General features: G+C 43.9%; 2 long non-coding RNA genes across 2 annotated transcripts; both read right to left on the bottom strand.

The window, feature by feature from the left end:
* Positions 1-1,142: 1,142 nt before the first annotated feature.
* LOC148083026 (uncharacterized) lies at positions 1,143-1,522 on the bottom strand. Its single transcript, XR_015710717.1, has 2 exons — positions 1,462-1,522; positions 1,143-1,383 (listed from the first exon to the last, which is right to left on the bottom strand). It is a non-coding gene; the product is annotated as an uncharacterized LOC148083026 (long non-coding RNA).
* Positions 1,523-1,869: 347 nt separating this feature from the next.
* LOC148083025 (uncharacterized) lies at positions 1,870-8,851 on the bottom strand. Its single transcript, XR_015710716.1, has 3 exons — positions 8,778-8,851; positions 2,051-2,308; positions 1,870-1,943 (listed from the first exon to the last, which is right to left on the bottom strand). It is a non-coding gene; the product is annotated as an uncharacterized LOC148083025 (long non-coding RNA).
* Between the last annotated feature and the right edge of the window lie 3,504 nt (positions 8,852-12,355).

Raw genomic sequence — 12,355 nt, 5'->3', positions numbered from 1 at the left:
TTTACCAGAGTCAGCCGACATCATGATGTCACTGGACACTTTCAATAAAGCTGTCTCCGTAGAGTGATGTTTACGGAAGCCAGACAGGAAGTTCATAGCAACATCAAACCACCACAGTTCAACTCAGAATGGAGTCTAGAATAACATATCCAAATATCAGCTCAAGTAGAAAAAAAGTTGCCTAAATCCAGTCCTGGAAGATCAGGTCTGGTCATTCTGTTACACTCAGAGACCATCTTGACAGAAGAATGACAACCTCTCCCTCATTTTTGGACTGATTGACACCAAACTTCTCACAGGATAGTAGGAGACCATCTGAATGTGTCGTATAAATATCAGCTTTACAACGTCCTTCATGCCTCTTGAAGATAGAGAATTAACCCTTTGATGTAGCACAGGCCACTACAAACAAATAAATCATTTCATGAACCCTGTTAGTCGTTCAGTATTTGTTGTTGTTGGTGTGTGTAGTTTTCTGATAGTATAACAGCAGTCTTGAGTCACCTATCAATAACATAAATATGTATATTTTAAAGTTCAAACATGTACTGTGGGTCTCACAAAGCTTTTAGACGTGCTGTCTTCTATTTCATAGTTTGAGTCTAATTTACAAATAGCTCTTCAGTTGCTATTTTAAACAATGATGATTATTGATGAATTAAATCAAGTTTTACTGTTAAAAGCAGTGGTTTATCTCTATCTTAAATATCTCCACTGTGTTTTGCTGCATGTTTGTTTGTTTATGTTTGTATTTTGTTGATGTACTTTGGGTGTTGATGGTTAATAATTGAGTAGTGAAGGGGTAGGTATAGACGAGCTTATGCTTCATCCTTCTTACTTTGGACATGTTGGGTTAATATTATTGTTTTGACTATAATTATTGTTTGACTAATGTCATTGATTTTGTTTGTTTGTCTTAAGTTTACTTTCTTATGTAACATGTTTGAAATAAAGCATTCATTCATTCATGATTCATTAACATATGATGTCTGCTTTGCCTGAATATTGTTCATGTTGAACTCTATGTCGATCTCAAACTGGGGTAAACAGAGACTTTGTTACAACTTCTAAATCACCAATAGTCATTTTCACAACACATTACCTGCACTGATGATGACTACTATGGGACGTTATTCAAAATTATATCAAATTGTGCTTTATTACAGGTTTCATATCAAACAATTGTTCACAGATCGTCACAAATTTCACGAGTAACCATCAGAGTCAATCTGCACGACGTTGATGGTCTCGTCCTCAGCGAAGACTTGTGTGTAGTAGTTTCTGATCCGAGTCATGGCTCGAGTGACGTCATGCTGACTTGCTCCTGTTCCTAAAATGCTCTGAAGATCCTTCAAAGCCTCACCAGTCAAGCCCATGGTGCATCTTAAAAGAATAAGATAATAAGAATGAGCAGCTGCACTTGTACTAGTTCTGTTCTTCACTTGCTAAATAAACTCTTACGTTGCTGTGACGCTGCCATGCGAGACAACTCTTTCAGGGAATCACAACGACTTGACAGAGACCAGAGGTGGTTCATCTCTTTTTCAAGAATCTTTCACTTCCTGCCGTCTCCTCACTGCCATAACAACGTTGAATCCTCTTTGTCAGAAAGTCAACAGAACCTGGAAAACATTGGATTAATGAAGTCCTATGATTCCGATCATTTGAAGTGTAAAATCTATTGAAAAAGACTCTTCAGTCTGGTACCTACCACCTTGACGGGCACGACTGTGTTTCCAACAACAGAACCCAAAAAACCTTGGCCATAAGCGTCAGCATGTCAGTGCGTCCTGCCACATAAATGTATTTATCATTATTACCAAACATGACAATTTTAATGACCAAAGTGTGTATGATGTAACCACCTCACCTGCTTTTGACATGTTGACCCCTTTCACCTCCGATGGTTAGTCCAGCACCTGATATGCAGCACTCCATCTCACCTAGAAAAGAACATAGAATTGCATTTTAGATTATTTCCATGATGGGATGTGCTGTAGGTTTACAAGTTTGTGTTCACTATGCTTACAAATATTACTTACTAACTTACTTCACGTTTGAAATCATTTGGCAGGAACCACAGTGTCAAGTAGAGACTCAGTTACACTCCAGACCTGCAGGGGGCAAACATGTGCAAAAGACTCTGGTGGAACCAACATTCTGGCCTGTGTTGCCAGTAGGACAAAATTCACCTGCGCACCCACCAGAACAGCATGGCATAAATGTTTGGACTGAGCCAAGTCAGTCTCTCTCACCTGCTCCTGAAAACAGGACATGACCACAGCTCCTGATCACCACGAAGATGCAACTGGTAGGAAAGAAACTACTTTTAATGAGGATTATGTTTGCTCCTGAGTGCTAATAATCTATTAAGATACTTTTGTTTAAGATAATTTAAGCTTGCATTATGTCTTTTGTTTAAACTTAAAACCGATTGTTAAAGCACGTACTTAAATAATTTTGTAAACTTTGTTGGAAAAGCAAGTTATATTAACATTTTATTTAACGAAACGTTGATCTTTATTGAAATGTATTGTAACGTTTGGTCCTCCACACAATGACCAGACGGTTGTCTTGCACAGATATTGTTTCTTTATTTGCTGTACTCACAGAGAGGTTCTTCACACTACAAGTTGAACGCAAACTCTCTCCAACAACCACTGCGCATGCGCACAGACTCACCTTCTTAAAGTGCCCGCAACATTAATGAACAGAGCAAACAGTATCGTTACACTGCCCCCCCCAACAGTTAGTTTCTCGACCCCGAGGAAACGATAAAGTCTCTAAAGCGAATAGGCAGCTGACGATGCCTTCTAGGCCGCTTGGATCTGGCTGCGGGACTAGGACTCTCAACAGTCTGGAGGTCCGAGCTGCTCTGGGTAACTGTTGGTTCCCTCTGGGGCCCCCTATCCACAGCAGCAGGTAATGCTACTGAACGTTCCCCCTGAAAGGAGGGCTGCAACTGTCCCCTGTATGGAGCCAGTCGGTCTCTGTGTAGGACCACCTTTCTGCCTTTAGGGGGTAACTGCACTCGATAGACCACCTCCCCCCACCCTCTCTAGGACTCTACAAGGACCAACCCAGTGACTGTCCAATTTGGGGCACCGACCCTTCTTTCTTCTGGGACTGAAAACCCACACCAGCTCGTCAGAAGAGAAATGTCTCCCTTTAGTGGTCAGGTCATAGTTCCTCTTTTGGCGTATTCCCGCCTTCTCCAACTGGTTCCTTGCGAACGTATGAGCCGTCTCCATACGGTCCTGTCGTTTCCGGGCGTAGTCAGGACCGGGTGCTGCAACTGGTGTTTCTGGTGGCACCCCGAATGCCAGTTCTGCCGGTGTCCTCAGCTCTCGACCCAGCATCAGCAGTGCCGGTGTGCAAGCTGTGGAATCTTGTACAGCAGAACGGTAGGCCAAGAGGACGAGAGGTAGGTGCACATCCCAGTCACGCTGATGCTCCGCAGTAAGAATGGCCAGCTGCTGAGCCAGAGTCCTGTTGAACCTTTCCACAAGGCCATCACTCTGGGGGTGCAGGGGTGTAGTACAAGTTTTTTGTATCCCCAGGCGTTCGCACATGGCAGCAAATGCCCGAGACTCGAAATTTCTACCCTGATCACTGTGCAACGTGGCAGAGTCCCAAATCGGCTAAACATGCCTTCTACCAAGGCATCCGCCACTGTCTCTGCCTCTTAGTCTGAGATGGCGTATGCCTCCGGCCACTTGGTGAAATAGTCCATCGCTGCTAGGACGTAGCGGTTGCCCCGTTCTGAGCGAGGAAAGGGGCCCATGATGTCTACTGCTACCCTTTCCATCGGTGCACCTGCCAGTTGTTGCTGGAGCTGCGCATGTGACCTGTCTAGAGGCCCCTTGTGTGAGGAGCAGGCATCACAGCTACGACAGAAGTCCTCTACATCCCTTCTTTGCAAACCCCAGTAGTAGCTCTGGCGCAGGCGACAGAGGGTCTTAGAGACGCCAAAATGTCCTGACCCTGTGCCCCCATGGCAGGCCTCAAGCACATCTTTTCTAAGTGACTTTGGAACTACCACTTGCCACCTTTCCTCCCCCCAAGATGGGTCCTTCCATGCCCGCTGTAAAACTCCATCTTTCAGCCGCAACGAGTCAAACTTAGACCACAGTCCTTTGGTGGCAGTAGAGAGCCCAGATATATCATCCCATGACGGCTTCTGACTGACCGTGCACCACTGAAGCACTGGCTGTAAATCTGGATCTTCTTCCTGCCTTGTTCTCCACTCAAGTGCTTCAACAACTTGCAGGGCCCTGCATGAGAATTGTCCAGTACTGTCTGCCTGTGTAAGCTCCTTCTCTTTCACCTCTCGCTTATCAAAGTAGCGACAGCCTTCTGAGGCACATGGTCGACGGGACAGTCCATCTGCATTTGAGTGTTGTGTACCTGCCCTGTGTGCTACCGTAAAGTCGAAGGTCTGCAGCTCCTCCAACCAACGAGCAACCTGTCCCTCGGGCTTCCTGAACGACGTCAACCACTGTAGAGCAGCATGATCAGTTCGAACGACAAATGGTGTTCCACAGAGGTAATATTTGAAGTGTTTTACAGCCATCACAACAGCCAACAGTTCTCGTCGAGTCACACAGTAGCGGCGCTCGCTTTTGTTGAGTATCCGACTGAAGTACGCCCCTACTTTCTCTCCGTCCGGTCCAACCTGAGACAGTACAGCTCCTACTCCAACATTACTGGCATCTGTATCCAGAACAAAAGGCAGAGCAGGATAAGGTGGGGCGAGAACCGGCGATTCAGTCAGGGCCTTCCTCAGGTTGTCAAATGCATGCTGGCATTCCTGGTTCCAAGAGAAAACAGAGTCTTTCTGTAGCAGTTGAAACAGTGGGGCTGCAATGGAAGAAAATCCCCGAACAAACTTCCTGTAATAAGAAGCCAAGCCAAGGAAGCTCTTCAGATAAGTCTGATCCACAGGGATTGGCCAGTCTTTAATGGCAGCAACCTTCTCCTCCAGCGTCCCTATGCCCTCACAGTCCAGTTTGTGTCCTAGGAACTCTACCTCTCGCCTTAAGAAGTGACACTTGTCAGGGTGCAGCTTCAAGCCCGCAGCAGCCACTCTGCTCAGCACTAGTCGTAGGGAGTTAAGAGCTTCTTCACACGATGCCCCATGAATTAGAAGGTCATCTAAATACACAAGGCACTGTTGACACGGTACACCAGCTAGCATGCCATCCATTAGTCTCTCAAAGGTGGCTGGGGCATTACAGAGGCCAAAACTAAGGACCTTGAATTGCCACAGCCCCCTGCTTGTATAGAATGCAGTCTTTGGCCTGGACTCTGGTGACAACGGCACTTGCCAATATCCACTCCGAAGGTCCAGAGAGCAGAACCAGGAAGACCCTGCTACCAGGTCCAGTGTCTTGTCGTTTCTGGGAAGCGGATACGAGTCCTTTCGGGTGACCTTGTTTAGGGGTCTATAGTCCACACAAAACCGCATTCGTGAACTGTTCTTTTTAGGGACAATCACCACCGCAGAGGCCCATGGGCTATCAGAAGGTTCAATAATCCCAGCCTCCAGCATCTGCTCCAACTCCTTGTCAGCAGCTTCCTGGTGGGCAAAAGGAAGTCGTCGCGGTCGCACCTTGATGGGTCTTGCATCCCCTGTGTCGATATAGTGCTCTACCAAGTGTGTCAACCCGACCTCACTGTCATTTAGAGCAAAAAAGTCTTTAAATTCGACCAGTACCTGCCACAGTCTATCCTGCTGAACAAACCCTCGCAGTTCAATGCCCAGATTTTCCTCACTGCCGTGATCCGCTCATCGCCCTCTCCGACCAAATGGGGTTCCTCACTCATTTCAGCAGAGAAGGCGGTGTTGGCTGTGGGTACAGGTGCTCTCGAATGCATGGGAAGGGATGTTAATGTAAACACTGCCCTCCCGGAAACGCCAGGGAACTATTCCCCAAGTTCAGGATGCATCCCACCGTGCGTAAGAAGTCCAACCCGAGGATGCAGGCATCTTGTATATCAGCCACCCAGGCTGTAAAAAGTCAGGTTCCCCACCTTAAACTGGAACACACACTTTCCCTTCATTGGAGCCAAGTCGCCAGTCACTGTCCTCAGACACACCGTCGTTGCCTCCAGTGAAGCCCCTGCAGGGACTATGTCGGGTCGCACCAGCATTGCGGTTAGACCCGGTGTCCACCAGAGCCGTGCAGGATGTTCCCTCTACCATCACTGGAACATGGCAAAAGTCCCCAACTTGGGTCCAACCCACTGCGATGACTTGGCTTGAGGGGGTTGTTGATGGTGTCTGAGTGGTTGCGCTTTGGGCTACAGTGTCCCCACTTACACAGGCCCTTGGCCGTTTCCCTGCTGTGTAGCGAACCTGGGGCATTGTCTGAGTAGGTGTCCAGGTTGTCAACACCCCCAGCAGTTCTGTAGTCGACGGCGGGGACGCAGAGTAGAACCTCCAGCCTGCAGAGCTGCTGCTTGGATTACCTCCTGCTGCCATTCTCTGTCCTCCATTTCTCTGCCCGGAACTGCAAGCATTCTTACTGATGTTGACCCATTCGTCTCTTCAAAATCTCTGCTTAGTATCTCTCTCTCCACAGCTAATTCCAGAGCTTCATTCAGCGTGGCAGGACGAGTAAGAAGCGTGTGGATCAGCAGCTCTTTAGGACTGAGAGCCTGCAGGAACTGATCTCTCGCCAGCTCTTTCTGAACCGCTGGCAGCATGGCATCATAGGCGCGCTTGCACATGTACTCAATGTCACTTGCAAGGGTTGGGAGGGGTTCACCAGGTCCTCTGCGTCGGTTATGAAACTCCGAACGCAGGAGGACTGACTGTCCATGTTGTCCAAACCGCCTCTGTAGCGCCCCCACTAGGGCACAGTAGTCGCCTCTCTCCTCACGACTCAGCAGCAGCAGACATGAAGCAGCATCCTCCCTCAGACACAAGGCAAGCTGAAGTGCTCTGTGTTTAATGTTCCACCCAGCAGCGTCAGCGAGCAGTTCAAACTGGGCTTTGAACACCTCCCATGGTGTTTTCCCATTAAATTTAGGCGTTTTGATGTTTATCGGAGACGTTTGAAATGGAGCAGCGTCTCCCATGTTGAAATCACGTGACATACCGGGTCCACGTGGAGAAGAACTTGTCACGTTTCTCGCCGAACCCGGAGAAAAACCAGCTTCTTCTGAGAGTTGTAATACAGCGTCTCTTAACTGTTGTCTCGCACCAACGTCCATCTCCTCTCTCTCGCTCTTCACTTTTCCGTACATACCGGCGGCGTTCAATGTTCGTTAGCAAAGTTCGTTGCTAATAGCCGTTAGCTTCGCCTCAGGAGCAGGTTCGAAAAAGTCGCTTCTGACACCAATGTAACGTTTGGTCCTCCACACAATGACCAGACGGTTGTCTTGCACAGATATTGTTTCTTTATTTGCTGTACTCACAGAGAGGTTCTTCACACTACAAGTTGAACGCAAACTCTCTCCAACAACCACTGCGCACAGACTCACCTTCTTAAAGTGCCCGCAACATTATTGAACAGAACAAACAGGATCGTTACACTGCCCCCCCAACAGTTAGTTTCCCGACCCCGAGGAAACGATAAAGTCTCTAAATCGAGGAGGCAGCTGACGATGCCTTCTAGGCCGCTTGGATCTGGCCGCGGGACTAGGACTCTCAACAGTCTGGAGGTCCGAGCTGCTCTGGGTAGCTGTTCCCATCTGGGGCCCCCTATCCACAGCAGCAGGTAATGCTACTGAACGTTACCCCTGAAAGGAGGGCTGCAACTGTCCCCTGTATGGAGCCAGTCTGTCTCTGTGTAGGACCACCTTTCTGCCTTTAGGGGGTAACTGCACTCGATAGACCACCTCCCCCACCCTCTCTAGGACTCTACAAGGACCAACCCAGTGACTGTCCAATTTGGGGCACCAACCCTTCTTTCTTCTGGGACTGAAAACCCACACCAGCTTGTCTAATTCATGTTTCTGTTTTAAAGGTTTTCGACCAATTCTTTAGTGACAATTATATTCCGAACTGGAATCTTTGACTGAAATCATCAGAAGAAAATAAAAACCAAAGAAAGAGAATCGAGTTGTCCTTTGCATCCTTCGACAAGTGGTCAAGCCCTTTTCAAGTTTAGGCATAATTGTGGTTCGAGCAGACACAGAACTTGACACACAGTGAGAAAGGTTTCATGTCGAGCAGGTCTGGAGTTCTGGGCAGTTCTTGCAGGTCACTTCCATGCAAAAACAAAACAAAAAACATACTAGTGCTCCCTTTTAAATATAATAAATCAATAAATACAAGCAAGTATACTTGATCATTCAGAGATAAGCTCTCCATGTTTCCTTCATCCATTGTTTGATGGTGTTTCCATCTGGTTCACCTCTTTATGCTGGAATTTAAAATACTTTTCATTATTATTTTATATATATTCTTTCATTTAAAGAAAACAACAGATCAAATCCCTCATCCAAAAGGGTTAAAATAAACGTATACTTATATACTTAAATACGATAAATATGTTATCTGTATTAATATGCGGAAGTGATAAATGAAATCAATATCTTGAATATAAATAAAATAAATCGCCTACCATGACCTGCCAATATAGCAAACTTTTTATTGGAATATAAATATATTTCCGTTCTTTCAAAATAACAAACAAAATACGTGTGTGAGTTACATTATAATTTAAAAAGCTAAGTTTTAGCGAACTAGCTCTCGTGTGAACGCACCACAGAAAGATACATTACACGCAATGAAACATCTGAGTCTTAAAGCAATAATTATATCTTACCTCAATAGACGAGTGACGCGCACCTGGTTCCGTCAAGTTATGCACAAACGTGAGGATAAAATGCTATCGATCTTTGTCAACAAGTATGACGTCTACATCCGAAGGATTGGAGGAAGTTGCGTGTGCGGCAGTTTGAAAACTTTTTACCAGACGCTAAAACTACAGAACTTAACTCTCTATACAAGCACACATCTACAAGTGTATTCAATGGAGCTTTTAAAAAACAAGCACAATATCACATTTTATTCCTGTGGTGTGACTCGTCTACATTCCTGCACGAACGTCTGAGCTGTGTTTAAAAAAAAAAAAAGGTCAAATACAGATTAAATGCGCATTTTTCAAGTTAAATAAACAAGGAACATTTATTAGGAACTGGATCATTACTTTGTCAATGTGTGTTTTTCTAAACTCCCGTTTATAAGTGTGTGTGACGTCACCGCTGCAGGATCAGTTTATAAGTGTGTGTGACGTCACCGCTGCAGGATCAGTTTATAAGTGTGTGTGACGTCACCGCTGCAGGATCAGTTTATAAGTGTGTGTGACGTCACCGCTGCAGGATCAGTTTATTAGCGTGTGTGACGTCACCGCTGCAGGATCAGTTTATAAGTGTGTGTGACGTCACCTCTGCAGGATCAGTTTATAAGTGTGTGTGACGTCACCTCTGCAGGATCAGTTTATAAGTGTGTGTGACGTCACCGCTGCAGGATCAGTTTATTAGTGTGTGTGACGTCACCGCTGCAGGATCAGTTTATAAGTGTGTGTGACGTCACCGCTGCAGGATCAGTTTATAAGTGTGTGTGACGTCACCGCTGCACAGATCAGTTTATTAGTGTGTGTGACGTCACCTCTGCAGGATCAGTTTATAAGTGTGTGTGACGTCACCGCTGCAGGATCAGTTTATAAGTGTGTGTGACGTCACCGCTGCAGGATCAGTTTATAAGTGTGTGTGACGTCACCTCTGCAGGATCAGTTTATAAGTGTGTGTGACGTCACCGCTGCACAGATCAGTTTATTAGTGTGTGTGACGTCACCGCTGCAGGATCAGTTTATAAGTGTGTGTGACGTCACCGCTGCAGGATCAGTTTATTAGTGTGTGTGACGTCACCTCTGCAGGATCAGTTTATAAGTGTGTGTGACGTCACCTCTGCAGGATCAGTTTATAAGTGTGTGTGACGTCACCGCTGCAGGATCAGTTTATTAGCGTGTGACGTCACCGCTGCAGGATCAGTTTATTAGTGTGTGTGACGTCACCGCTGCAGGATCAGTTTATAAGTGTGTGTGACGTCACCGCTGCAGGATCAGTTTATTAGTGTGTGTGACGTCACCGCTGCAGGATCAGTTTATAAGTGTGTGTGACGTCACCGCTGCAGGATCAGTTTATAAGTGTGTGTGACGTCACCGCTGCAGGATCAGTTTATTAGTGTGTGTGACGTCACCTCTGCAGGATCAGTTTATAAGTGTGTGTGACGTCACCTCTGCAGGATCAGTTTATTAGCGTGTGTGACGTAAACGCTGCAGGATCAGTTTATAAGTGTGTGTGACGTCACCGCTGCAGGATCAGTTTATAAGTGTGTGTGACGTCACCTCTGCAGGATCAGTTTATAAGTGTGTGTGACGTCACCGCTGCAGGATCAGTTTATTAGTGTGTGACGTCACCGCTGCAGGATCAGTTTATTAGTGTGTGACGTCACCGCTGCAGGATCAGTTTATTAGTGTGTGACGTCACCGCTGCAGGATCGCGATTACTGTTGTCAAACGTCACGTAGACGCTCATAATCGCAGCTAAATAAAAAGAAAACATATGTCTATAAACGCAATCTCAATGAAAGGTTCTATTTTCATAGAAAAGAGCACCGGATTATAAAGAGCATCAAGTGAAATAACACAGACCTTATTTTACTCATTCATAAAACAATGTCAACATTATGGAGTTGAAACACCTACAAATATACAATATAGTCACTTTTACAGGACCTTTTAAGCATGTATTAATCCGTGAGAGCCTCTTGACTTCCGCGATGTGTGAACAATCCAAGCTTCAAAAAATAAAATTAAGCATTTTTTACCAATTTATGTTCATCTCCTTAAAGTGGATCAAGGTCGTTAAGCACAATCGGTGTTAGAGTCGCACTGTTGACATTAAACATTTCAAGTGCGCTTCATAGTTCTAGAATTACGGTAGCCAAATGACAACAGCGACACGTCACGTTACCATGGCAACGATGAGTTAGGCGACGCCTCAAATGTAACCCGGTTCGTTTGAATCCGACGTCGGGGAGTGCTCTGTATATTACTGGGTGACCCGGGTAGGCGAAAACCAACGTTTTTGTCCCCCCTGTAACGTTACCTTAGTGACGCCAGGGGGACATTGCACGGCGTCGGATGGTATGACGCCTCGGGTGTGAGGACGTGTTGTTCGTCATATTATAGAAACTATCTTCATATAGAAGAGTTGAACGTCTTTAATAAATAATATACAGTATATAATCTTTAATAACGTGAATAATGATTCATGCAACACAATTGTGATCCAACTTAAGTGATCATTTAAAAAATCTCACTAAAATGAATTCATAAAATGTCTTACTTTATTCTTTACGACAAATAAACAATTAAAATGTCTACGTTTCAAAACTGGGTTCATGCTCCGTCGCTCGCTTTCCTGCAGCTCCTCCTGCCGCCATCTTAACGGTCATTCAATTCTCAGGACAGCAGAAGTTTGAACTTTGACCAATGTTTTGAACTGAAACCCACAGTAGAAAAAAACTGAAAACATCTAATTCTATCAGAGTATTTATCTTTTATTTTCCATTCTATATAATTAAACTATAACAACTATAGTTAACTAAACAATTTTCAACTATAAACAATTTTCAACTATAATCAAACAATTTTCAACTTTAATCAAACAATTTTCAACTGTAATCAAACAATTTTCAACTATAATCAAACAATTTTCAACTTTAATCAAACAATTTTCAACTGTAATCAAACAATTTTCAACTATAATCAAACAATTTAATCTAGAATCAAACAATTTTCAACTATAATCAAACAATTATCAACTATAATCAAACAATTTTCAACTATAATCAAACAATTTAATCTAGAATCAAACAATTTTCAACTATAATCAAACAATTTTCAACTATAATCAAACAATTTTCAACTATAATCAAACAATTTTCAACTATAATCAAACAATTTAATCTAGAATCAAACAATTATCAACTATAATCAAACAATTTTCAACTTTAATCAAACAATTTTCAACTGTAATCAAACAATTTTCAACTATAATCAAACAATTTAATCTAGAATCAAACAATTTTCAACTATAATCAAACAATTATCAACTATAATCAAACAATTTTCAACTATAATCAAACAATTTAATCTAGAATCAAACAATTTTCAACTATAATCAAACAATTTTCAACTATAATCAAACAATTTTCAACTATAATCAAACAATTTTCAACTATAATCAAACAATTTAATCTAGAATCAAACAATTTTCAACTATAATCAAACAATTTTCAACTATAATCAAACAATTTAATCTAGAATCAAACAAT

This window comes from Callionymus lyra, chromosome 3, assembly GCF_982586985.1.
Source record: "Callionymus lyra chromosome 3, fCalLyr1.hap1.1, whole genome shotgun sequence".
NCBI classification, from domain to species: Eukaryota; Metazoa; Chordata; class Actinopteri; order Syngnathiformes; family Callionymidae; genus Callionymus; species Callionymus lyra.
This window is presented reverse-complemented; position numbering and strand designations above follow the sequence as displayed.